Source organism: Cottoperca gobio, chromosome 20 (assembly GCF_900634415.1).
Source record: "Cottoperca gobio chromosome 20, fCotGob3.1, whole genome shotgun sequence".
In the NCBI taxonomy this organism is placed as follows: domain Eukaryota; kingdom Metazoa; phylum Chordata; class Actinopteri; order Perciformes; family Bovichtidae; genus Cottoperca; species Cottoperca gobio.
The window spans coordinates 845,704-872,075 of NC_041374.1; positions in this window are offsets into that span (position 1 = coordinate 845,704).

Here is a 26,372-nt window from a genome sequence, read left to right on the forward strand (position 1 = left end):
CTGGATTGAAACAGTCTTTCTTATAATAAAGTCCTACGACTTACAGTACCGTGTGGGGTTTTCAACCCTTTCCTAGACACGAACAACTCCAATAATAAGTGGGAAACCATGAATTCAGAGCACACACAACCTGAATACTTGAGTCCCCGTTGCAGGACGATGTCATCAAATCGAAACATTAGCACCGCCATCCGAAAGTCTCCGCGGCGAGCCTCAAGCCATAATTTGACTGCAGTTTTATCGCAGGAAATAGGTAAATGGTTATTTGAAGTTTGTGTGAAGTGTAGAAAATTGGAGCAGATGCTGGTGGAGAGGACACGATAATTCCATGTTTGGTAAATCAGCACAACATTTTCTTTTGAAGACTAATGTGTTTAACAGGAAGACGAATGAGGATTGATCGTTATAAAAGCTTTTTGAAAGTCACAACAAGTTGACTTTCAATTTCAGACGCCTCACTTTAGTCCACAGAGTGAGAAGAGGCTGATAGTGGACAAACAGTGCAAGAGACGGGCGAGGCCCACGTGTGGATAGTGGTATCACAATGACTGGTAGAGATGGATAACTAGTTTCTCTTTTTGATTATTCAACCAACACTATGACATTTTCCTAACTGTCGTATATATGTGGGTACCATGGGTGCTCGGGCCTTCAGCTGCTCCCAGGCTCTGGACCTCCGTCCCTCCACATATCCAACAGTCTGAAACTATTACAACATTCAAGTCCCACCTCAAAACTCACTTCCATCATCCTGTGTCCCCCCCCCTTCTTCTCTTCCTGTGTCTCCACCATATCTCTGGTTTTGTTTGTCTGCTCTCTCTTCCAACGTCCTGCTGTTTTTATCTCTTGTATTTTGTACGGTGTCCTTGGGTGTCTTGAAGAGTGCCTCCAAATAAAATGTATTTTTATTATTATGTTCAGTATCAACATTTTGCAACTTGTTCATTATATATGAAATGTTCATTAACATTTCCTTTCTGAACACCAAAATGTATTTTTGAAAAGACATATCTACTTGTGAAATGTGAAGACTCACTACAGATATAACAGATATGTCCTGAAGCTGGGATCTGGATCTGTGACATTAAGTATCTTTATGAGTTTAACCATCTGAGTATCTGAAATGTGTTAAACCAAATAATAATGTGTAATAGTGTATAATAGTGTATGTATAGTTTGCAGACGAGATAATATCAGCATGTTGTGTTCTCATTTAGTGCAGTCGACCCCTGCAACTGAGGGTAATTGGTTTGATGAAGGGAACTTATACCGGGTCCATCATGTCGCTAGTGTCTATGATTAGCAGCCAATCAACTTGCTGTGGTTACCTTGAGTCAATAATGAATCTTAGTTAGTCTCCTAATTGTCCTCCACTTGCCTTCCAATTCACAATCTATATAAAGTATTACATGTGCAAGCTGTTTACCTGCGCTGCTGAAACATGAGTTTGCCATCACAGAATGTCTCAGGCCACATGTGTTTATATTCTCCCTTCAGTGGGACAGGATGTCTGCCGTGCTCACGTACTCTGTATTAAAAGTGCAATTGATCCAAGAGCTCACTGGTTTGCTGATAGTGACGGGACATGCTCTGCTCAGTTGGTATTTCAGGGAATCATGTAAGTTCAACATGATCGATCCGTGCGTCACAGCCATACTGAATGAGAAATTGATTTCTGAAGGATGTTATTAAGATCCAGACTCTGACTTCTGTTACCTTGCCTTTCAAATATAATTACAGAATGTTGTACAGACAAAGACTGGGCCAAATGTTGAAAAATACATTTGTACGTGTAGGAATCTATTCAGATCACAGACATTGCTTTTCAGAAATATACACTAACTTCTCACTCATATCATTGTCTCATGTACTAACAGCCGTGTTACACATAGTTGTCCAGCTTGCTGCCACTTTTCTTCTTCTTGTTTTGTCGCTCTCTGCAAACTGCTAATGTCTTAATCCTCCCTGATCTTTCCCAGTGTTGCCTCTTGTCAAGTCTTGTGAAGTGAAGGGCTTTCTTCAGTGCGGGGTTAAGTGCAAGAGTGCTTCCTGCCATACAGTTCACACTTGTTTCAAGATTCCACCTGTGACACTCATTACAATTCTCTGTTTTGCTGAGTGTCACAAATGCAATGTTCCCATGAATTATGAATCACATTGTCAGTTTAGTCAGCCAAGTGTCAGGTTAACACATGAATCATACATGCACGTGTGTGTAAGGTAACACATTGCTGTTGTCAAAGCTGCATTACAAAGTGTTGATGAGGTTGCACATTTGAGAAATCTCCCTGCAAGGCAACGCAAAACATATTGCATCTCACATTCTGTGGAAGGTGGGTTGAGAGGTTGCACATCTCCTGGAGGTTTTACATTTGTTCTTTCACTTTGATCTTGATGGAAGAAATGACCCGAGTTACCTTTTAATAACCTGCTAACCGGAGAATAAAAGTGCAACTTCTTTTGTTCATAGTTTCCTGTTGTTACATCTCGTGACCTTACAACATGCAGAACGCCTACACGATCCCTCATTATTCACCTGTCCATAAGACTGCACAGTGAAAGTCTGCTCTTTCAATACCCAACAGTAACAAATGTTCAGAACTTTTTTGGCCAGATTAACTTCAGCCCAGGGCAACGCACCGTCTTGTAATACAAATGATGATAATTTCATCTGAATAATTGGTTGGTGCTGAGGCTATACATGAGCTATGTGTCTCGTGCATGCTGGGTAAATAACACGTTTTCTGTCTGTGGGACAGTAGGTTCATCTTCCTTACATGCGACTTTAATAAAAAAACATTTATTATTAGTGGAAATCATCTATAAATACCTTAATACCTTAATACCTTTGCCAAATGGGAAATAAATCAGGGGATTTTATGATTGCATTTATGATTGTAACAAATGGAAAGAACTGTTGTGCTGTGTTGTCTGCGATGATTACATGGTGCTTCATTTATTCTCAGTTATAAGCCACATCTGCCAGACTAACAAAAAGCTGGCAGTGATGTCCAAACCCTCGCAGAGAGCACAGCAACGGAAAAAGTTGCTTTCAGTTTTGTACTTTTCCTACATTCTCTAACACTTTTCAAGACAATATTTGTCCTAGAAATATGACTGGACTCAAGCAGCTTCCCAAATGTCAATGAAATCTCAAGTATGCTTATTTCTATTCAGCGTTCGAGAATGAATTGTTGTTGTGCATCGTCCTCCATGCTAACATTGGCTCAGTCAGGCTTCCAGGGATGCATGCTGAAGTTGTATTTACTCTAGCTGCTGTTTTGTACCATGTAGCTGTGTCATTGAACACTTGGCACGTCTTTACCGCTCACAGTGGTTACACAATATCAAATCCGTGCCACCTGTGAGGGGGAAAAACAAGGCTGGGACATATCCCGAGAAATGTGTTCCTTTTTTTGTTCCTCAGATCTCTGTTACATTAGCAAGTTTCCTACTTCATGTGGCATCAGTTGCTGCCACCGTTCGCCCCGGCTCCATCCATTACTCATCTGCATAAAGAACCAGCCATATTAAACATGATCTAAAGGGTAAAAAATGGGCTGAGAAAACAGAGGGAAAAGGTCATTAAGCACCAGGTTAGGAGACAGAGAGAGACAGCTAGGGAGACATAGAGTCCCAACTTCATCAAGATTAATCACTGACATCTGCTGCCTTGGAGGACCTAGTTAGTAACCCTCTGTTTTCCCCCTGGTTGAGTGTGAATCATCGATGGCAGGCAGAGACGCAGGAAGCACAGCCCTGGATGCCTGTTGTTGTACCTTTTGTCACACTGGGTGACACAGGTGTGTAATGAATGACAGTAAAGGCGGTAAAGTGTATAGAAAAACACTTGTGTTCAGGTGACAACACTGCCAACAACTAACTTTAAGATAGATTAATCACAAATATAAGGTATCAAAACTAGTATGTATTTAAAGGTGTGACATTATTCCTTTAACACAATAGAAATTATTTCTGAAAAAACCTTATTTAAGGAACCATGATGGAGGTGGTAATACGCTGAAAGGTCAGAAATACTTGAAGGACAATCATAAATCCTGGGTTTACATCAGATGTGTGTGTATCCATGCGTCAGTTTAATTAGATATACGCTGTGGTTTTCATTGACCCAGCATAGGTTTATATAACTGATTATGATCACCACTGCTCATGATTTGGTACAACTCCAATCCATGTGAGGTTGCCAGGTGGAAAAGGGAGGTGAGCATATTACACTGAATTAGAAATAAATAAATATAAGGCCGTTTTTCCTTGACACCTATCGGTTGATTTAACAGAGTCCTGCTTGCAGATTGCACGGAGGGAGATGAATTGATGGTGAGGAGAGAATAGACAGAGAAGGTCATGCAAGAGTGGGAGCTAGAGGGGGGGGGGGGGGAGTCAGAGTCCTCTCTATTAACTATGGGCCTGAAGGAGGCTCTTCTTACTTGCGCCCGATTCTAGCAACGCTACGTTATTATGTTCAGTTTAAGCCCTGGGCTCTGGCTTATAAAGAACAAGTCTGACCCACATCTACACGAGCGTCTTCAGACACCATTATGTTTGTTATCATTGCAGTAGGCAGGACAGAGCCAACGCTGGTGCATGCAGAGGTGGAGCAGGTGGAGCAGTCGATGATAAACTGCATGATTAAGCCAGAGTAAGGTTGGGATAATTAGACTTGCGAGAGGAGACTGAAAACAAATGTGTAGCTTAAAAGATCTATATCTTTTAGTTCTATTGAAAGTGAGATGATCATGTGACTTTTCTCAAATGTCCACCTTTCGGAGAACATCACTAGAAAGACTGTAGCATCGGTCGACCGTGTAAAAAGCTTTTTGACCTTTTGAGATCAGTGTTTGCGTTCTGTTTTCTACTAACTGTCAATAGTGAGGAAGGTTACAGGAATGTTAAAGATATGTTTGGTATTAGGAAATCTAATATCCTATGAGAAGAGGAAAAAAGATGGCTGCTAAGTAACTCAAACACGGAGAAGTCTCCTCCATCAGAGTTCAGACAAACCTTTTAAAATGGAACCCTCTTTGCAGTCGGGTCATCCAGTGAGGAAGGAGTCCTGCAACATTTTTATTTTCACAAGGTGTGTATTGACTTTAATGCTGGACGAGATAAATAATGCTTTTAGTTACTGAACAGTCACCTTGCATAGTTTTGTCCTCAGCTTATAGGTCACTAGAAAGATGTCCTAACATCCAGTGAGCTTGTATTTTCCCTTAACCTTGACCAAGTAGTTTTATTTCCCTTAGCATACATCATTTAAAGATGCTAATATCAATGCCCTCAAAGGTCATTAGCGTTTCGGAGGGGCACCGACAAACAATGACGCCTAATCAGAAGACGGTCAAACGCTTCCTCTTTAACGTGACCTGTTGGAGAACTTGTTGCCCGTCGGACCGCTTGTTTCATTTGTTGCTTTCTGAGCAATACGTTTTAACACAAACAACTTTTTGTCCCTGTGCTGCAGCTCGGGAAGACTTACATCAGAGCGTTCATTTGATAAAGTGTAGTTTAAAAAGAATCCCACAGCATGTAAATCTGGTGCAGACAGTGTGCTCTCAACACATATAATATCCCATTTGAGTCATCTATCCTGCATTTCCAAGGGCGTCATCTCATTATTGATTTGAGGAAAGTGAAGAGATATGGATATTACCAGGCTGAAGGCCACCAAGGTACTGAAGGTGATTCATGGGCGGGTCTTCCTCATAATTCAGACCCTGGACAAATAGTTCATTTCCAACAGTGTTGTCATTTGAAGAAATCAAATCCTTGAGGTGAATTTAAAGCAGGGTCAAAGGCGGATCTGTACCTTGTGCATACCTGGACGACTTCGATGAGGTCTCGCAGTTATCTTTCAATTACCTGCACAATATACTTCTCCTCCACTCACAACACCCACCGCCCCTAATCCACCGTGAGCGGTAGCCTCCAACAGTGCCTACTGTTTCTGTCGCATAACTATTACATGTATTTATGCTGTTTTCATTGCTTTTTTTCTAGCAATCACTGCAGTATATTCCATCCTAACGTTTGCTATTGTTGCACACAAATCACTAGAAGATTATTGTTATGCAGATGGGGATGAAAGAGCAGTGCAATTTCTTACTGCAGGGACTAACCATTATCATTTTCTTGACCATGCCCTTTCTGGTAATTCTCCTCCATATAGCCTCAACCTTTCTTATGGCTGTCAGTTGTAGAGAAGCAATTAACATATTGTGTCCAAGGGAATCATTCTTCCCAACACTGCTCAGCTTCCCTCCCTCTGTTTTTGTCCCACTGCTAGCTAGTGGGTAGAGTCGTGCAAATTAGTGGTGTGGGCTGGAAGGCTCAATTACCTTTTAAGGACTTTAGAGGTAGTCTGTGGCCGTGTCTCACCTGTCTCAGAGCTTCCTCCAACCTGCCTCGATAAGGGCATAAAACGAGCGGGGGAGCGGGAAGGGGGGCAGCAGAAGGAGAAGAGCAATCGGTGTGCAAGGGCTCGGTTGAATTTCTAAATGATCTAATTCCTGTTCAGAGTTTCTCACTGTTGGCATCCCTGTTTCCCCTAGAGACAATAGCAACTCTCTTTTTCTCATCAGCCCACCTCAGTCTCACCTCAGCACCCTCCCTCCCTCCTCCCACCTCCCTCCCACATATATCCCTATCTTCTATTGTGTGCCACGGCGAGCGAGGGGACAGCCAGCGGAAAGTCCATTTGAATATGATGGCAGGGGTGTATTCTCAGAGGAGCAGCACCACTCCGTTAGCTGTGCCAGGCCTGGCCTTGTTATCCATCTGTGACCATGTAATGGAGATGGATACTGTACCGCTGGCAGGCTGAAGAGATAAATGGAGGAGATACATGGGCCAGTAGATATCAAGCATCTCAAAGTGTGAAAACGCTGCAAGCATTGCAAATGTAAAGCAAGAGGCAAGTATGGTGGCACTGTGATGTGTGAGATACCAGTATCGCTGAAGTACTCGTATGGTTCCTTGGTGCTTGTGAATTGTGACCTCTAGACGGGAAATTCTGGTTCATGAAATAAGTGACGTTTCTGAAGATGGGTCTATTGGTTGTGATAAAATGTCCTCAGAATTAGGAACATTGTAAAGTTGTTGTAACAAAATCCAACGATGCAAGAAACACAAGCAGTTAAATGACCAACGACAAGTAATCCTTTGGAGATATTCCATAGGATTGCATGGAGCAGATATGTACGTGTATGTTTTGATAAAGACATATATGACATATACTTTACAAGAGCTGCGTTAAAGCAGATGAAAAACGCCAGCGTTGTGTTAGCATGAGAAGCACATCCAGCTCCGTTTGGTTCGACCATATTTCAGTCAAGCATTGGTTCCTGCCCCGGGTGCGTTCTAATAAGATATATTTTTGTTATGCTCAAGCTGACCAAGAAGTCACAGTCAGCAGTTAAATTCACACATTACAGAGGATGGCAGGTCACATTTTATTTATTGATATTGTTGGTTATATTTATAAGTCCAAGCTCATGTATTATACATGTAGTCTTAAGGTCCGTATAAATCTTTGCACAACAGGGAGAGCAGTGTGATGAAACACATGCAGGTCCAGGAAGTGGAAGGCGCACTATGATCAGTGGAATCTCATTAATAGAACTGATAAATCTAAATATGAAGCCTTGAATATAATATTTAGCATTTTTGTTCACGTGTGTTTAGATTCTGTCAGAACACAATGAAGCTCAGAGATCTCTCACTTCTTGGCAGTGCATTATAGTATTAATCACTGATTGTGTCCTCGCTGTGCACAGAACAAGTCATTTAGACACAAGACAAATAGATATGATCGGATATGATCAGTGTTGTCTCAGTGTACCTTGTTTATATTCTCTCTCTGTTTGATGAATGAACGTCTTGCTGGCTCAAACCCATAAATGTCTGCTGTCTAGTAAAACATATATATAAAGCAGATTTAGTTGTCTCAGGAATCAGGACTCATGAACTGTTATTGGCATATGCTCTTGCAGTTGCTACTGTATCTGAATGAGTGAATGTGCTATATGTGAAATGGTGTGGGAGGGAAACATGGCGTTCACACTCAATACTTCATGGGATGATAACAGACTCTCCTCACTCTGACTGCAGACTGCAGTATGCTGTGTGGAGCTGCACACATCTAAACAGATATCTTTTTTTCTTTCTGCGAGTATATACCATCATATTTTTAACTGCCTACATGCAAATAAAAGCCTTTTTTTTTCTCAATATCTACTTTTGCAAAATGTTTGAATGGCAATTTCAAAGTAAGAGTGTGTACATTTATATAACGTGTAAAAAGTCACATTTGGGATGTATTGTAATCATCTTTGATCAAAAGGAAAATTGAGGGAATTTACATTGTTAGGGAACTTTGATCCTCCACCAGGGGTCACTGTTGTGCAGGGAGATTGATCTCAACTAACCCCCCATGTGAAGATCAATGAGTCCAAGTCTTGATGCTAACCCCCCCCCCCCCCCCCCCCCCCCACCTCCCTTCTGTGCATCTCAGTGTCCCACTGCATATCTTTGTCATGAATACATATATACATACACACATATATATATATATATATATATATATACATATGTGTGTATATATACAGTATATATGTGTGTGAGGAGAAACAAGAAAGAGAGCGGGAGTGACTGCGTGCATTCACAGTAGTCATTTCATTACTGTGTTGAGAATATGTAGTGCTAAGTAGTCACAGGACAAGCAAAGCACTGAATGTGAAAGTGGTCTTTGTGCAGGTGCCAGGATGGACCTGGCTACTCGTCTTGAATGTGAAATGTTTTCTGCACAATTTCCACGTGGTACCCTGACAGCGAGGTGAGTCAGTAACCCCAAAACAGGACAGAAAGTGTTAGCCATGCGACTGCTCACCTGACTGCCCCCGTGTACATTTATTAATCCCTCTGTCCATCTGCACGCCCGTCCGTCTGTAACTGTGCTTTACCGTCACCTTTATGTGCACAATACAAAGATAGCAGGGTTCACATAGCCACATAATGAAGTAGCTGTGATACGCTGAATCTGTAACGCACGTAGAGCAGTACAGCTTCAGTAGAAACCAGTTCCAACTGGATTATCCAGAGTTCCTGCTGATGACATTTTAAAACGAGTCTTTCATTGTGTTTATTGTTTTTTTTTAACTGACCCTTTAAAATAAAATCGAACACCACGTGTGTAATGTGGCCCACAGCGGGAATGCCTACGCAAGTCCAAAACATCATTGAAGCTATAAGTATTTTACAAACTAACATTTACCCAAACGCTGCTTTAAGGTGCAAAACGCACCTCCATAAATTCTAACTTGGATATTATCTCACTTTCTGTAGGAAGCTCCTATAAAAGTGAAATAAAGAAGCTCAGAAAACGCTGAGCTAAGCGTTAATAATACATATGTCTGTAGTTTCCTTAAATGGGCGGCCCATCTGTTCCAGGCAGCCTGAAGCCTCCCTGTTCTAATTGTCCCGTCTGTGGTGTTTGATATGCATAATTAGACTTTTAATAATCTTTGCTATGCAGGTGATGTTTTCCATTGATTCACAGAGATGTGTGTGTGTGTGTGTGTGTGTGTGTGTGTGTGTGTGTGTGTGTGTGTGTGTCCATCGGTTGTAATTGGTATGATGAATGTGTCACACTCCATCAGTGATATAGCATGAACTTACTTTGTGGAAATTATGAAAAACAATATAGATGATTAGTCTTTGTGAAATCCTTTGCAGAAGTACATTTCATCCAATAAAAAGAGTTGATTAAATCATTAACTGTGCTATTTAAGTAGAAATCATAAGATGTTATAGGATAGAGGTTTGTTAAAGCTGCTGTAATCAATATTGTTTTATAATAGCAATGGTTCAAATGACTGTGTAATGCTGCAGCTGCACAGTTGAGTGGGGATTCTATGTGGGTTCATCAATACAAGACACCCCTTACATATAGTCATTTGAACTATAGCTAATATAATAATCCATATTTTTATATTAGCTATGGTGTAATGTGTGATATGAATATGTGTAATATCAAAGGGGTTGTTCATAGTGAACCCACATGGAGTTATCACCCAACTCTGCAGCCCCCCTCACCTCTACAGATCCGTTTAGCTTCTTTGAACTCATTGTTTTGGTTTTAATACCGTTTTTACCCTTTCCATTTACTCTAATGAACATATATCTATATATAGATATATGTATGAAAGTATAACGTTTATAGCGAGCACTTGACTGTAACATGTCATAATAACTCGTAATGTCTTCATTGTGACATTAAAGATAAATAAATAGAAATGCGGGGCTTCCTGTATAAGAAGCATGTTTATGTCCTAGTTACCAACACATCTCACCTTGATGCTGTGTTTCTAGGTACAAAGGCTCTCAGCGATGATGTACGCAGTCATATCAACATCTCCTCATTGTGGAAATGTTGACAGGTATTGAAAGCTACAGCGTGTCCTTTGGGGGGGTCTGTCTATGAAAAATGCAAGTGCAAGGAACTGGCTGTAAATGCACTACACGCACCAAACTGCAGCATTTGAAAAGTGATGTCGGACACGGCGGTATTCTGCACATGTCCAACGTTATTTAAGATGATTTAAGCACAGTGAGGCATTAAAGGAGTGCAGTTTGATCGCTGGGCTTCATGTTTTTGTGCACTCTCGTTGAGTTTTATCGACTGAGAGGCTCCAGCACAATGGTAGTGTTGTGGCATTGCTGCTGATGCCCCCTGAATGCCCACAGTGGCAACGAAGGTTTAAAGAGCGCACTCAAAGGACGCGCTGATCAAAGGAGCGTTTCATCTGTGAATTCTGCCGCTGCTTAGACTGCCAGACACATGTTACCACAGAGATCTGATGCTGAGAGACTGACAGCAGAGCATCTGATGAGAGAATACACAGATGTAACAAATACAGTACGGAATACAGCGCATACGTTAGAAGGAACATTATAATTAAAGTGAAGTTAAACAAGTGTGTACTCATCTATAAAGGATGATGAGACCTTACAGGATATAGTTACCCTCAGGGCTCTGGTGAACCCGTGTCTTTACTCTTTTCTATCCTCCGCTGTGGATTCTAATGAAATAAAATATATACATACTGTATATAGAATGTGTTGATACAAGTATATAGTTATATTTAAAGTCAATAATATAACTCTTTTTTTGTTTTCACACTTTGTCATTTTCACTTGCATAGAGTTGGAGTTAAGTTTATTTATACTGCAACTTTCATCTGACAGGCGGAGACTCAGTATGCTTATGAAATAACAATAAGAAGTAAAGAAGAAAGGTCACGCATGACACAAACATATAAGATTAGAACGTCTCCGATGAGGAGGTAAACATGTCTGAGGATGTCTGTTGAACTGTCCCCATGCAGGAGTACAAGCAGAAATATCTCCTTTCTTTACCTCTTCGCAGGTTTTTTGATCTGTCTTTTAAAATATGTTTTAAGACTCGGCTCTTTTAATTGCAGTAGTTGTGTGCTATAATGGATTTACTAAGTGTGAGGAGGCGGAAGCTCTGAAATAAGGAGCTCCTAATAAATGAGTTATGAGCAAGATCTCACTTCAGAGTGGAGTTAGACAGACTTATGACTTTATAATAAAGTCTTATCATAATGATTAATATTTTGTGGACTTTCAGGCCCGATTATGGTGATTGTGAATTGTTTTATATGATGATTATGTGATTTACCTCTTCACAAGCAGCAGATAAAGCATTGCATTTTGGAGAAACGGTTACATTCTGCTGCAACCAAATGTAGATTCAAAATATAAAAGCACACATGACCAACAAGTCGTCCGTGTTTGACCCCGCGCCGAAGAGCTAATAGCTGAGCCACAGTTCACCTTATTGGCTTGAATTGTTCCCATGTGAGGTCAGACTCCCCGAGGGCGACGGGGGTCACACTACGCCTCCTTCACTTCCTGCCCCGGTGCATTACAGAGACACAAAGTCGATTGCAGAGTTAGAGAAAGGTGGAAACTTCTCTCAAGTAGCATTTGTCCTCATCAGTTATGTAAACACATTTGGGTTGAGGGAGAATTTCACGTCATCCATCAGAACAAGCACAAACAAAACCAAAGCTTTTTCTTCTAGTTTAACAGCCACATGTTTCACAGTCTAAGCTCTCAGTGTTTCATTTTTGCACAACAATTGCTAATTCTTTTAACTACTCAAATTGTCAGGTATTTTTGAAACCATGCTGGTTAGAATATTATGTCAAAATATAGTCGCTTTAATTAAAAGACAGTCAAAGAACATGCAAAAACACAACTTGTAGTTTGAAGTTTGCTTTCATTTATTTATGGCTCTTCTGTCACTGAAGTTATTTGAGTTTTTTCCACGTTAAGACCTGTTTTGCCTTGTTTCCTATCAAATCACCTCACATTGTATTTCTCAGCTTTTTAAATTCCCCAACCTTTCCATCACTCTAATGTTATCTGTCAGTCGTTGTTACTCCCGCCCCTCGTACGGGGGACCGGGAGGAATATTGCTATAATGTTTAATGAATAAAGTTTTTAAGCTTTCATGAATGTTTATCTGGTTTTGGCAGCTCTCTGACAAACTTCATAGATCAACATGGAGCAGCTTCCTCGCTGCACGTGCCTGAAAGTTGAACTTTTGCCAAAGCATGACTTATGTGTGTACAGGCGGGGGGCACTGGACTGTGATGGTGCTGTCTTCTTTTTTTAGGTTAACTGCCCATGAAACAGCATTGTTAATCTTTGCTGCTTTGATGTCTTTTACTCTGAAAAACACTGATAAACAAAGTGCATGTATTCAGTTCAACCAAAGCACAACTTTACGAACAAACGACATGTTTACATTCTCCTTTTTATTCTGCAAGTAGCAAAACATTAGTGTATGTTTAAGGGGACAGAAAAGGGAGAAAGACATGATCTTCTCCGTGTATTCATTCACCATGTTGTTACAGTCCATGAGGACTAGTGCTGCACGTCTGCTGAAGGAGAAATACACTTGTGGTAACTTGGAGTTTAAGGCCCTCACTCAATCCGTGGTGTTCAGTGCATTACACGATAATAATAATAATAATAATAATTTTTATTTGTATAGCACCTTTCATACAAGAATTGCAGCCCAAAGTGCTTCACAGCAAAAACATAACAATTAGTAGAAGATTAGACAGAAGAGCATGTACAGAACAATAATCACAGTGTTGATGTAAATGAGTCTGAAGTACCATTATAAAAATAGCAGAATTAAAATATAAAATAGAAGAATTAAAATAGTATAAATAGCAGAATTAAAATAGTATAAATAACATTGGAGATCATGCCTAGTTTCCGTATCTGCACCGTACTTAACGACCTCCTGAAACCACATTCATCACCTCTTGTTGTAAATGTTTTAAACTATCAGAGCCACATGTTGAAAGCATGAGATCAACAATGAAGTGCTGACATTTACCTTTTGTCCACTTCTACTTCAGAGAGTGATGTCCAGCCCCACAGAAGGTGGTGATCTCAGCTGTTTATGTGGAGTTAGCGTGAGCTCTAATGCAGTACTGTTTTCTAAACAACAAGAAAAATGATTTTGAAGATGATACTCTATTTATTTCACATCCAAAAAGATGGTGTTTGCTGGATTATTTGATGCACAGCAATACAAACAAACTTGTGTTGTGTGAAAGTCACGTCACAAGTTTTCACATTAACGCCATAAATCAATCTTATTCCAGCTCACAAACATTTCAGAAATCAATTTTGTTCTGCCAATAAATTCTCTTGAGCAAAGCCTTCATTTGCTCATCTCATCCTGCCTACACTATTGCGACGCCTCATTTGAAGCCCACGCAGCTCGTATACTCTCTTGCATTGGCTCCCAATTAAATAGAGAATCAAATTTAAAAAATATTGTCATTACCTTCAAAGTAGGAAGTCCGGATCAATGCAGGAATCCAATAAAATAAAATCCTGCGCAGTAATGTGTGGTTTAATTCAAATTAAATGAATTAATTATACTGCAATCAAATATAAATCAAGATGGATATGCTATACTTTTAAATAAAATCCAAATGAGCACATTGAAACATGTATGCTTCTCCTGGATAACTGACATGCACACACATGCACGGTGCATTATTATTTATCAAAGTAACCAATTGCTACACAATGACTTGATTAAGGATAAAAATCAAATCAAATTGGACACAAATTGGTCTGTATTTAACTCAACAGGCGTGCAGGTGTTAGAACAATCCTTGCAGGGTTAGACCACTTGTGGAACAGAATCTGTCATGCTGACGGATACCAGCTTGGTCTCCACATTGAGGTGATAAATGTGCTTGCGGTGCCAAAATAAGGACCCGTTCAGGACTCTACTGCAAAACACTAACAGGCCGGGCTCCACGCTGCATCACTGACTTATTGATGACATGTCCACCGACCAGACCTCGATCCTCTTACTGAGGTCTGGCCCCTGCTGTAAATCACTAACGAAAGGTGACATGTCAGTTCAATTAAATGTTTTATATATTGCATATATATTTCACTGTGGTTTGGTTTTATATTTAATTAGACAATCTGTTATTGGCCTCACTAGCGGTGTAGTACTGTGGATGGGAATGTTGTTGTTACTCTCTGTTGGTCCATCCAGTGCTTCGGTGAAAAGATCTCATCATCCATGAAATGTTGTAAGGACGTTTGTGTTACGCAGAGGATGGAACCTGCTGATGTTGTGATCCCATGACTTTTCCACTAAAGCAGGGGTCTTCAACGTTTTTAAGGCCAAGTACCCCCAAACTGATGTAGCATGGAGCAGGGACCCCCTACTGCAGCGGTATTCCAACGTGTGCGACGGAGGGACGGGAGGATGTGAATGTGCAAAGAATATTTGCTTTATCTACAAACATTTTGCGACCCCCTGCAGTACCTCCGCGGACCCCCTGTTGAAGACCTATGCACTAAAGCATCCATGAGGTATATATATAGTTATTTTTTAGAAACTGTTGCTACAGATATCACGGTGCACTGAGGATGCATCCTGAAGACTTAAGTGATTTCCTGAGGTCAAGTACGGGGCCACCAGCAGGTCAAAGTTGTCACTAATTCATTGTAATATCTCATCATCTACTTGATGGATTAGCACTACATCTAGTACAGATATTCATGGTCCTCAGTGGACGAACCCTACTGATGTTCATCCTTTGATTTGTGGTTGACTGTTGTGGCTTTGAGTGACATATCTCAATAGCTATTGGATGGATTGCCATGAAAGTTGGTACAAATGTTCCTTTCAGGATGAACTGTAATAACTCTGGTGATCCTTTGATGTAATTCATACAATGCTTCAGACATTACCCTCAGTTTGTACCTTGTGTTTTATGATAAATTCAGCATGTTAGCTTTGTCATTGTGAGCATGCTGTTGTTAGCATGTAGCTCACCAGTGTACAGCCCTATAAAGCTGCTGGCGTGGCTGAAATGTGTTCTCTGTTCATTTGATATGTTCACATAAATGCATCAGCGAATCTCATTGTTACAATCTTGCATATGCACTTTAATAAGTAGTAGTCATATTTGCATCACTACAAATAAAAACACTTTGTAGCTGGACATTATTTTCTTTAGATTGATCTTTTAAGGCCAGCGGTGCTTCATTCAATATGAGCTGGAAATGGTCTATTTATCAAGTTGTCACAAAACTCTATTTCCTTGGAATTTGTATGTCTGCAGTGTCCAAAAATGGATCCTCGATCATTCAGTGACTGTAAATGCAATCCCTGCTGATTTGTCTCCATATGTAGAGCCAAAGCTCTTTTGGTCAGACTGCTTACTGAATGATTAATATTCCTCTGGATGACAAGGGTAAGCAGAATGAACTTGTCTGTGATGGCAGTTCACAGCCTTAGGACAGTCAGACATGGATAACTGAGCTGACAAAATACCCGTAATCCTCATCCCTTTAGATTAAGGAAACAATATTTACAACAGGAAAGGGCAACAACAAAAAAAACACGACTGCTGACCTGACAGAGAGCCAGAGTGAAAATTGCTTCTAAAGTTATAATATGCATCCACATATATCATTGACCTTAGATGATGGGTCACCGTTCTGCTTTTTTTTGTTGAATACAACTGTGGCACGGACAAAAGGGTCACATTAATGTAAATGTACATTTTGTATATTCAGATGACATTTTCAGGTGTTAAGTCCAGTTTGTTGCTCAAGGGCACAGTTACAAACAATTCTGGCTGTTTCACAATAGAGCAAGGCCGTCATGCCATTAAGCTGCATTTGAAATATTGCTTTTTTTGAGCACCCATAATAAGTGTGCATTTCTAAGGCTCGCTACAAAAGGTTTTTCATGAGAGAAAAAGTAGCAGTGAGACATAGCTCTTTATGCAGTATACGCATTAGACGAGATTGAATCTGAGTTTAAAGAAAATAAGTCTCTTTTTGCTTGTATAAAGGGTGTACTCGCCTTGTTTGAAATCTTTAATATTAATCTTTACTCGCTCCCTGTCATCCAACTGTGCTCTTTCATTTAAAAAAACATTGAAGTTGTTTATATTCAGGGACACATAACCACATAAATCTGCATGTTTGTAAGTAAGTCAAGAGAATGATAAAATGGCATTATCTCCTTTATACATTTGATTTTCGTTTTGCTTACTTGTGTCTGCATTTCAGCGTCTTTTATGAGCGAGTGCACAACTTAATGGTAAACGGCACATTAGTGTTGCATTGTGGGAAAAGGAGGACAGGGCCTCATAGAGAGTAAGGGCACATAAAAGAACATTGGCACCCACAAGCGTAGTTCATTGTAATGCTAAATAGGAAGCAGGAGCGACTCTGTCTGCGTTTATCTGTCAGGCAAAAGTTATCACACCCGTTGACTTCAGCTCAGAGCCAATCATAGCGTGCATTTTCAAGTGCTACTGATCTAGCCCCGCGCCAAAGGTTACACAGATCAGCAGAACCTACTTGTAAAATGCAAATGCTGAATAAGAAATTAAAGACGAGACTGTAGCAGATAGATAAGGCGCCACTCGTCGGATTCTGCACGTCGCACTTAAATTCCTACAGAATTTGTATTCTAACATTAAGGCCTTTGTGTGCAATGCTGGCGTTGAAGGACTCGTCTGTGAATGTTCAAACCTCCCACCACAATAAGCAATTTGATACACGGATTTGTACCTACAGCAGGAACAACAACATGCTCGTCTGCTTGGTCAAGGACAGGCAACACTTTATACTTCGTAAACACTTGGTTGTTTTCAGATTATAAAAAAATAATTGCATCAGACACACAGTAGCCGACATACCATGCAATGTAAGGAGAACAAGGCGAGGCCCAGGGATGTTCAGGATTATTGAAGATAGCGAAGATGTAATTGAAAATAGGAAGATTATGTTTCCACCCAGATCTATTTCAGCAAAATCTGGACTAAATGTCTTTAAATAATGTATTTCTAATCTCCCTAACCAAAAAATCTCTTTGGATTATTTTGAGGTCAAGAATTTATCCATGTGCATTTGTGTATGCGAAGATGTGTGCGTGAGTCGGAGAGATTACAGTGCATGTGTGTGTCATTTTTGCTGTCATTTTTTATCTTTTAATCCTAGATCAAATCAGTTCATTTTAATAGATGTTTGGTGCGATCAACCATAATGTCTCTATCCCTTTTATATGTTGTGTAGTAAGTCAAATACAAAAAATAGGAAAACCTTTTAATAATAGATGATCCCATTTGTGGGAGTGTCCAGTCCAACCACAGCAGTTTGTGTCCTAATACAACAGAGTGCAGTGCTTGCACATGTTGCTACACTGTGTCACCCTCTGCATCTCTCACACACATGCACAAACAAACACACCCTCCACCGCACAGCAGGTAATTGAATAATTACTCAAAAAAACGAAAAGTTTCCGAGTGTACAAACAAGTTTTGTGGAGGCTGAGAAGAGAAACAAAGGACTTTGAGGTGTTTATAGACTTGCTTCTTAGAGGTTGATTGAATGCTTAGAAGATAAGCCAGCGACATTAGATATCCCAGTGGGTAGAGGATGCGAGGTTAATCTCATTCTCTACGATGATGTATCCGAAGTGACTCTTTTTTGCCCGTGGTATCGTTTCTGAACACTCCTTGGGTTCCAAGGGCAAGGAAAGTGTCCATCGGAGCTGGAGCATTGATTGCTTCAAGATTTGATTAAACTCTCGGCTGTACTCCAAATGTAAGACAATAGCATTGAGATAATCTCACCTTCTCTCCTCAGGTCAGACGTAATGAGGTTAAACGGTATGGCTGTGCACTTTCCCAACGTAATACCTCACCTAGGACATTTGTACTTAGCTGTAGGCTTTGTTGAACTGCTACACGTCTAAAAGCTGGTTTACACACGAGAGAAAAAAACCACTTCACGAAGGCATCTCATCTTTGCTTTTAATCACTTACAAAGGCGGAAAGCCAAAGGTGTTGCTAGTTAAATTAACATCCAAAATTGGCACTTGGATAATTAAGATCTAATATTTAGAAAGGCATGTTAAGGTAAACACTGTAACAAGCCTGCAGTGTTGGATGGGTCATCCCTTCCCATAGGGCAGCTCCTGTGACTCTTAAATAGGACACCAGTCCATCCACTGCAGCCCATGGCTAACATCTTTATTAAGCCTCATTAGCAGCCTTCCTATACAAATTTATTCACTGCAGATTACAAAACCAGGCTCTGGGGTGGGAAACCACAGCCCGGTAAATCATTAATTGATGATCCTGCAATTCCACCCGTGCTACAGTATTTCTCCAAGCTGAATGAGAGCAGACTCAAACTAACAACCTCACACTTTGTTTTGCCTGAAACATTCTATACACCATTAGATCTTTTTTTCTAATAGGGGACTGCAGAACGCCACAGTATTTGTGTTCAATGATCTTTGAATGACCTTGTCTCGGCCCGTTCGCCCCTAAAGCACATCATATTTATTTTGCTATGTGGTCTCAAAGTGAGAAACTGCAGCTAAAGAAATGAGGAACACTGTATGTTAAGGACGAGTGTCTCACAGGGCTGAACAGAGGGGTGTCGTGCATTAGGCTGTCGTGAATTGTATATAGTAAGTAGAGTAGGGGGTCTGAAAGACATTGAAATAATACTTCCTCCTCCCAATATGAAAGTCATTTCCTTGACAGGATGGGTTCTTCACAAAGGCGTGGGGGTTTTCTAATTCTGGGGAAGAGATCTGATTCAGACACAGTTAAATCCGAGATCCTGCTGAGGTGAGATGGCTGTTCTTCTGTCGAATCTTTCTTTTGTTGAATGTGACTCCACAGATTTAGATTTTTCCAGGTCTATTCTGTGTGCTCAGCTCACTCCATTAATGTCTCTGATGCTCCACTGAATCCTCCTGTAATGATGACGGTTAACCTAGAATCGCAATCATATTAAAGACTGGAATCGCTGCATATCAGCCGGCTACGAATGCTAATTGACTTGATTGTTATTAATTTTGACATTACGTTCCAATTAAAGATAGCAAAACATTGATTTCATTTTCTTTTCATTTTATGGTTGGAGATTAAGGGGGCATTGATCACACCTGAATGGCTCAGTGTGTCTATAGCTAATTAAAGACTGAGATTGCAATTAAGATAATGAGTCTGTCTTAGTTTTCAGATGGAACACAAACAATTTTTTAACCCTGTCAGCCAGGGACACGGGGCTTTAACCACTTAGTGTAGTGTGTAATATCATTTACATTCTCAGGACATACTGTGGGATGAGCATAATGACACATTCCCCCTGCACCCAATGTTTTCAGGCCATTAAATGGCCATTATCTCTTGTTTTCACGACCACTCCAATGCTTCACAAGGGGCTGACTGCACCCACCAGTCGGGAAGGAGCATATCCAATGTTATGAAAGGACTGTTTCATTGTCAGTGACGTTAGGTTTAGGAACCCAAACTATGTGGTTAGGGTTAGGAAAATAATTGCGGTTAGGGTTTTAAAATAATAATTCTTAGCTTTGTTACATAACTTTGCTTACATACGCTATGTCAATAACTGATTGTGACTTTTGGTTTCAAAATGGACACAAACTCCGGTCACCCATGTCAAAGTCCTGTGTTTGCTTGACCCATCCAGCCATCCACCCTCTGAACATCCACCCTCCACCCATCCACCCTCCACCCATCCACCCTCCACCCTCCGAACATCCACCCTCTGAACATCCACCCTCTGAACATCCACCCTCCGAACATCCACCCTCCCTCAGGGGACTTTATCAGTCTTAATACTACGTTATCGGACTTCCTCCTTTGCTCCCATTATAATTATTACGGCCACTAGAGGTCACCGGTCAGTGAGCAGCTATGGGAAGAGATGAAAACGGCGTTCTGAACCTTTTGGTAGATGTAGCAAATACCTTTGGAGAACCTTCCTGTTGTTGCTGTGTTAGTAGGGAAGCTTTATGCAGAATAATTAAAGGTAACAAACCAGAGTTCTCTAATGATGATGGACATTCAGTAGAGAGATCTAATCTAAGAACAAATAAGAGTACATTGACACTGACCTTGTTTATAAAGGGCTCGGACAAAGTCTTAGGGCACTACACAAGAACTGTGTTTGAAGTGGTTTAAATTCTAAAGTGTGTACTCTTAACTTTGGGCAAGAAAAATCATTACGGTGACACTAAATATCCATATTGAGTCATTTGTTGAGAAAATGTGTTAAGAGTGAGAACGGTGCCTATAGGTCATGCAGGAAACAAGCTATACATAAGGGTTGCAAGACAAGGTGTTGACAATTCTAGGAAAATATTGTGGTTGTGGAAAACACACTTTAATTAGGGATGATCGTGTGTAGGAAACTAAACCCTCGGTTATCACAAATGTTAATGTAAAAAGGAATTGAACTCTAGTCTCCTGCTTTTAAGTTGGTCCCAATATAGACCCGTCCATCAGACTTGACCTCCTTTAAAACTTTAGGCCTTGCTACTTTTCTACTGTACCATGATTTTCTTACATTATAGGCATCGGATCAGATTGTGTCTTCTTGCTCCCCAGCTGCCTCATTCACCGACTTACTTAATGGCAAGACTGAGTCCAATAAACAAGGTACCTGCGAGTGGCTTTCGTTCAGTTACCCGGTTGCTTGTAATTAGGCAATGTGAGCTTAAATCAACCAAATAACGATGCTTTCTCACTCAGAAAAGAAAGAATGATTGGTGTGATTGGACTGTAAAAGCCTCGCCAGATAGGATCCGTCGATACTGTTTTGATGCACTGCAAACAGTGCCACTTCAGACTCCAGAGATTCGTTTGGAGTGTTTATTTTTACATTTCTCATGTCAACAAAGCAGCAATAAACTGAGTTCTAAACGGGGGGCATTGAACACTTCCTGCAAACACTGAGAATAATACCAGAGAAATCTACACTTTAAAGTTGGAATCCTTCCCCTCTGTTGTTACGTGTTATGAGATTGAGACATCAGCAGAACTCCTCAGGATATGTCAGGATATGGAAACTGGTCACGTTGATCATTTCTCTCTATATTTCTATATTATTTATATTATATATACACTGGCTCATGTCCATATTGTTTCATACATTTCCCACAACAATAAGAAAGGACACAGTGACACCCAGCTATTCTTCCTCCATTCGGTATACATAATGTAATTGTCAAAGTGTGCATGTGCTCTGAGGTGAGAATTGTTCTAAGGCTTCTTGTCTTGCGATAGCTCATTAAAAACAATGTTGGTATGCATGTGAGTAATTAGATATTTTGCTTCGGATTTCCTCCAGATGCAAAGGCTGACCTGATTTTTTTAATGACTAAAACCTCGAGTCCATGCTGGTCCCAGAGACATTTCTGCACAGTGACGTTGCGGCAGAGTTGAAAGGGATCTGGCCTAATTAAGTGAAATATCCTGATGCAACGGGGCGTCCTGAGGAGTGTGCAGTGGGGTGTTCGTTTGATTAGAGTGGCAGTCTATTTATTATTGGATAAAGCAAGGTCTACTTCTACTTGTAAGCATGGCCACTGATGCACAGTTCCTCTACCTAATGCAGTTATTATAATTTGTCATTCATTATTCATTCATTTTAATTTTACATTTCTTTAGAATTGCATTACCATGAACTACAAGCGTACCTATATTAATGTGGAATAGAGAATGTTTCGGTGAGTTACCTACGTCAGTTTTAATGAAATAGTGTAACTAGCTGTGTTAACTAGTAGGGTAGCTCATCGCATCACTAAATAGAGGAGACAGAGGTCTGTAATGATGCTTTACTCTAGTCTGAATCATGCCATTAGGGAAGATTCATGCTTCAAATGATACAGCACATAACCGTGACCAACATGTGCTGTAAAGATGCTTTTGTTTCATGCTTTTCCTCGTTCTTATTTAATTAGATTTTCTGTATGCAATATGAGCAATAGAATCCACTCGGTCCTGTATCTACCCCGTGGCTTGTATTCATGAAGAGTCCCCTGTATGTGAACCACTTAAGTCTAATGTATGACCGATAGCACAGGATCACAGTGATTACTAAGATAAGGCTGGAAACTGAAACTCATTTGGATAGAAATGAGTGGGAACAAAAAACAGTGAAATAGCAGAAAAAAAAGTCTCTGCCGTTGGATTTAGTTAATAATTGATTTGTCTCTCCTTTTCATATATTAGCATGGAAAAGGGAGTGTATTTCACAACGTGTGTCCTGTGGCCATATCCAAAAATTTGAAGAATTTGTTGCATTTTATAGTCTGTACTTATGCGACTCATTAGAAAAAGTTTACAAAGCAGCATTTGCCGTCATCCCCTTTGATGAAATCTAATGGATCAGCCACTGTCAGAGGTGTAAGAGTAATTAGGGTAATTTCATGGTGAGGAAATTCTGGTTGCAAACTGATTACACTTTTACTATTACTGGATTTATTAAAAATACATTCTCCCACTCATCATTAAGAATGTAGGCTGTCCGAAATCATGTTCTTACACTTGTGTTTTCTGTGTGGTTTTGAGCTCTACAAGAGAAGAAAGCGTTGTCGGCAGATATAAGACGCTATGAGAGAACACTGTATGTGCTCTTAACTGTATGAACAAAATAATTCCTCATAGGCACACATCATTGCATTTCCTTATATCTGGTAAGAAGGGCCCCCATGGTATTTTCTTTTCTTCTCATTTTATCATTTTCATTTTTTCACAAGCTTACAAAATGCCTCATCAAAAAAAAAAAAGAGTAAAAATAATTATCACAGCTCTGGAGTAGAAAAAGAAAGAAGAGGTAATTAGCACCACTGAATAAATCAGAGATAGGAAAATTGCAATTATACTTGTTCTTATTAAGTTACATTATTTTCTGGACCACCATGACATTATTTTTCTGGTATTGCAATCCCTTGTAAGACTCATTAATAACAATGGTGTATTGCTTTAAAGTTTAAAAGTGTTGGCTTACAATTAAACTTAATCCTTTTGTTACAGTCTCAGTAACACACAACATAAGGACCAACACACGGGAGCTTCAATGTGCAGTTTCCAGAAAGGAAACCGGACAATGAAGCTCCAGCTTTATTCACCAAAACTCACAACAAGCTGTTTCAGGCTATGAAGGGCATAACTGAATACTGCATCCATCCACAATTTCTAAGAATAGTTCAGTTCCTATTAAGAGTCAGTATAGCGTGTAGGTTTGAGCAAAGAGTTTTACTGTGTACAGCCTTTTGCCTTCTGGTCTCATCCTTATTCATGCTCTTGCAAGATGGGATTCGAAGGAAAGGTCCTTTTTGTGTCTTAACCTGTGGAAACATTTATTATTCACACATTATGCACTGCTATTCCTGTAAGCACAATAATTCATAATGTACATAGTTTTTTTTAATAAGGAGTTACGGAAGAGGGGAAAAGGCTATTTGTGCTAGTTAGCTTGCTAGCTATTGGTAGGAGACAATAAGTTCACACAGCTTATTCATCAGACAGATGTGTACCTGAACTCTGTCTACAAACCGCTCCTCTCTTGGGGGAGCAGTTTATAGTCCAAACAGAGGAGGTTAAATTAATGTGGATGGAGCAACACAGCTAACAAGCTACAATAGCTGCCTTCATTCATCAGCTCTCTATCCCCTCAAAGGTCAGCGCTGGCTGTAAAGAAGCCTTGCAATTGGTCAACAGCGCACATCTGTCCGTCAGGCAGACGACAACCTCCAGTTTTGAAAAGTTAAACAAATGTCTTAAACTTGCATTATTTCTAATGGCCAGCAGGGGGCGACTCCACTGGTTGCAAAAAGAAGTCTGATTGTATAGACATCTATGAAAATGACATCACTTCTCACTTGATTTTTTTTCCCTGAGTAAACATTGTAAACATGAGTTGTTGGTCTCAATCGCAAGATTCAAGTCTTCTTCAACACAACATGGTGTCCATTGTGTTAGTTATGGTCCCATTTAGAGTAAAATAGACGATAAAGAAGGGTGTGGCTACCTTGTGATTGACAGTTCGCTACCACATGGTGTTGTCCAGTCTGGGTGTTGTTTATGTTTTTATCTTAGAACGTTAATCATTTCGCTGTATGTTTTCACTTCATGAAAGCCAATTGTAATATTTTTCAGCCTTGGGTTGTAATTAGCTCCACCCTCTCTTGCCATTGTTCCTTCCAAATAACAAAGACGGGTGACGTCAGGGTGACTACGTCAACTGTATAGTTTCCGGCTTCAGCTGATTGCTGTGATGCCATTTAAATAAATTGAATTTACCACAAAATGTCCCTTTTTTTTTTAAATCAAAATATAATTTATAATATTATTTAAAAGTTGTAAATCTTGTTATAACTTTGAGCCATGATCTGTGAGGACCTAATCCTGGTATGTGTATCAGTCATGTACATATTGCTCAGCGTGGGTCCAACCAAACCGCAGATCTCTCACTCAGCTCTTACTTCTGTAATTAGTTTCATAGTGAGAGGAAATTCATTTTCACACGCTAACAGCCTCCAACTGTCAAGCGCTGCCAATGGATATGGATGGACCTTATTCAACTAATTACTCAAAAGCTAATTTTACTTTTTTCTGATTTAGCAATAATACAAATCCAGTTAGTTCCCTTATAGTAGTTACATGTCTGCATGTTATTAGGAATATGTAATCAATAACTAAGGTTAGAAAACTGCCATTAAGTAAGGTTAGAAAGATAATGATTTAATAGTGAGCAGCACTCAGACGTCTCTCTGTAACCAGGATGTAGGCAGTTCCTCACAAGCCATTTGAATTTGTGAGTGCTGCTCATGTTGTGTAGATTAGTTTAGTTATTACGCTGCAGACCACATGCGAGGTCAGTGCCCGACTCTCCTTCTGAAAGCTGCACTTTCTACTCGACTTCTGCTATAAAACTTTAGTTATTTGGACTTGATGTTTCATAAAGTGAATTCTGATTCATACTAAGTGTTTCATCCCCAAAGACTACATATCCATGTTTGCAAATTAACATAAGAGTTTGTGTAAAATGGTCCATTGTACAGTTTTCCATTCAAATGACTCAATCAGTTTAATAAAAGGCAGGATAGAGTTATTTTCTTGAAATGGTGTTATTAAAGTAGAAGCATGTTTTGAATGGTGGGCATATCTTTTAGTTGATTGGAGTTAATTGTATATTTTCATGATATGTTGATGTACATTGTCGTGGTCCTTCTGGGGAGTTTCTGGGCTCTAGAGAACCTCAAAAAGGGATGCAGTGATGTTGGGGGGGGGGGGGGATAAATGTGACGGAATAAAATGATACGACCGGCATAAAAACAAATATAAAGTGCATTAAAAAACTCACCATTACGAGAGCCATTAGTGTGAGCCCTGAGCTTGTGTCTCTGCAACGAGCCGGTCCAATATAGGGGGATAAATTCTTCACCAGCAGTAAAAGGTTTCTTCTCTTAGGGACACGGTTAGTCACTAAGCATGACTCTCTCAGTGCACTCGCATGTGTTGATGTGGTGACCATCAGTAATTATTTATGTCGTTCTTGTTCATGTTTTTTTCTTTCAAAAAACTCCAAGGGCTTGTCTTTTAATGCCGGGTGCCGGCGTTATGAAGGCTTCGTTGCCTCATTTGCGAGCCTGTATATTAAGCAGAGCGGCGCATGAGAATCACCTGTAGCGATAAACACGTATTTTAAGTAGGACTCCTGATATTGTCTTTTAAATGCCTCCTCATTGGGTCTTTTCCCTTTTCCAAAAAAAGCTCTTTAAAGACGTTTGTTTTCCACTCACTGGAAGGAACTGGTGATTGGGGACCACTGACTTAAAGGAATACTTCACAACAAAATGATCATTTGTACATCAACCTCTTTCCCCGTGTTACCTTGAATTCTTAAATAAACTTCCTCTCATGCCT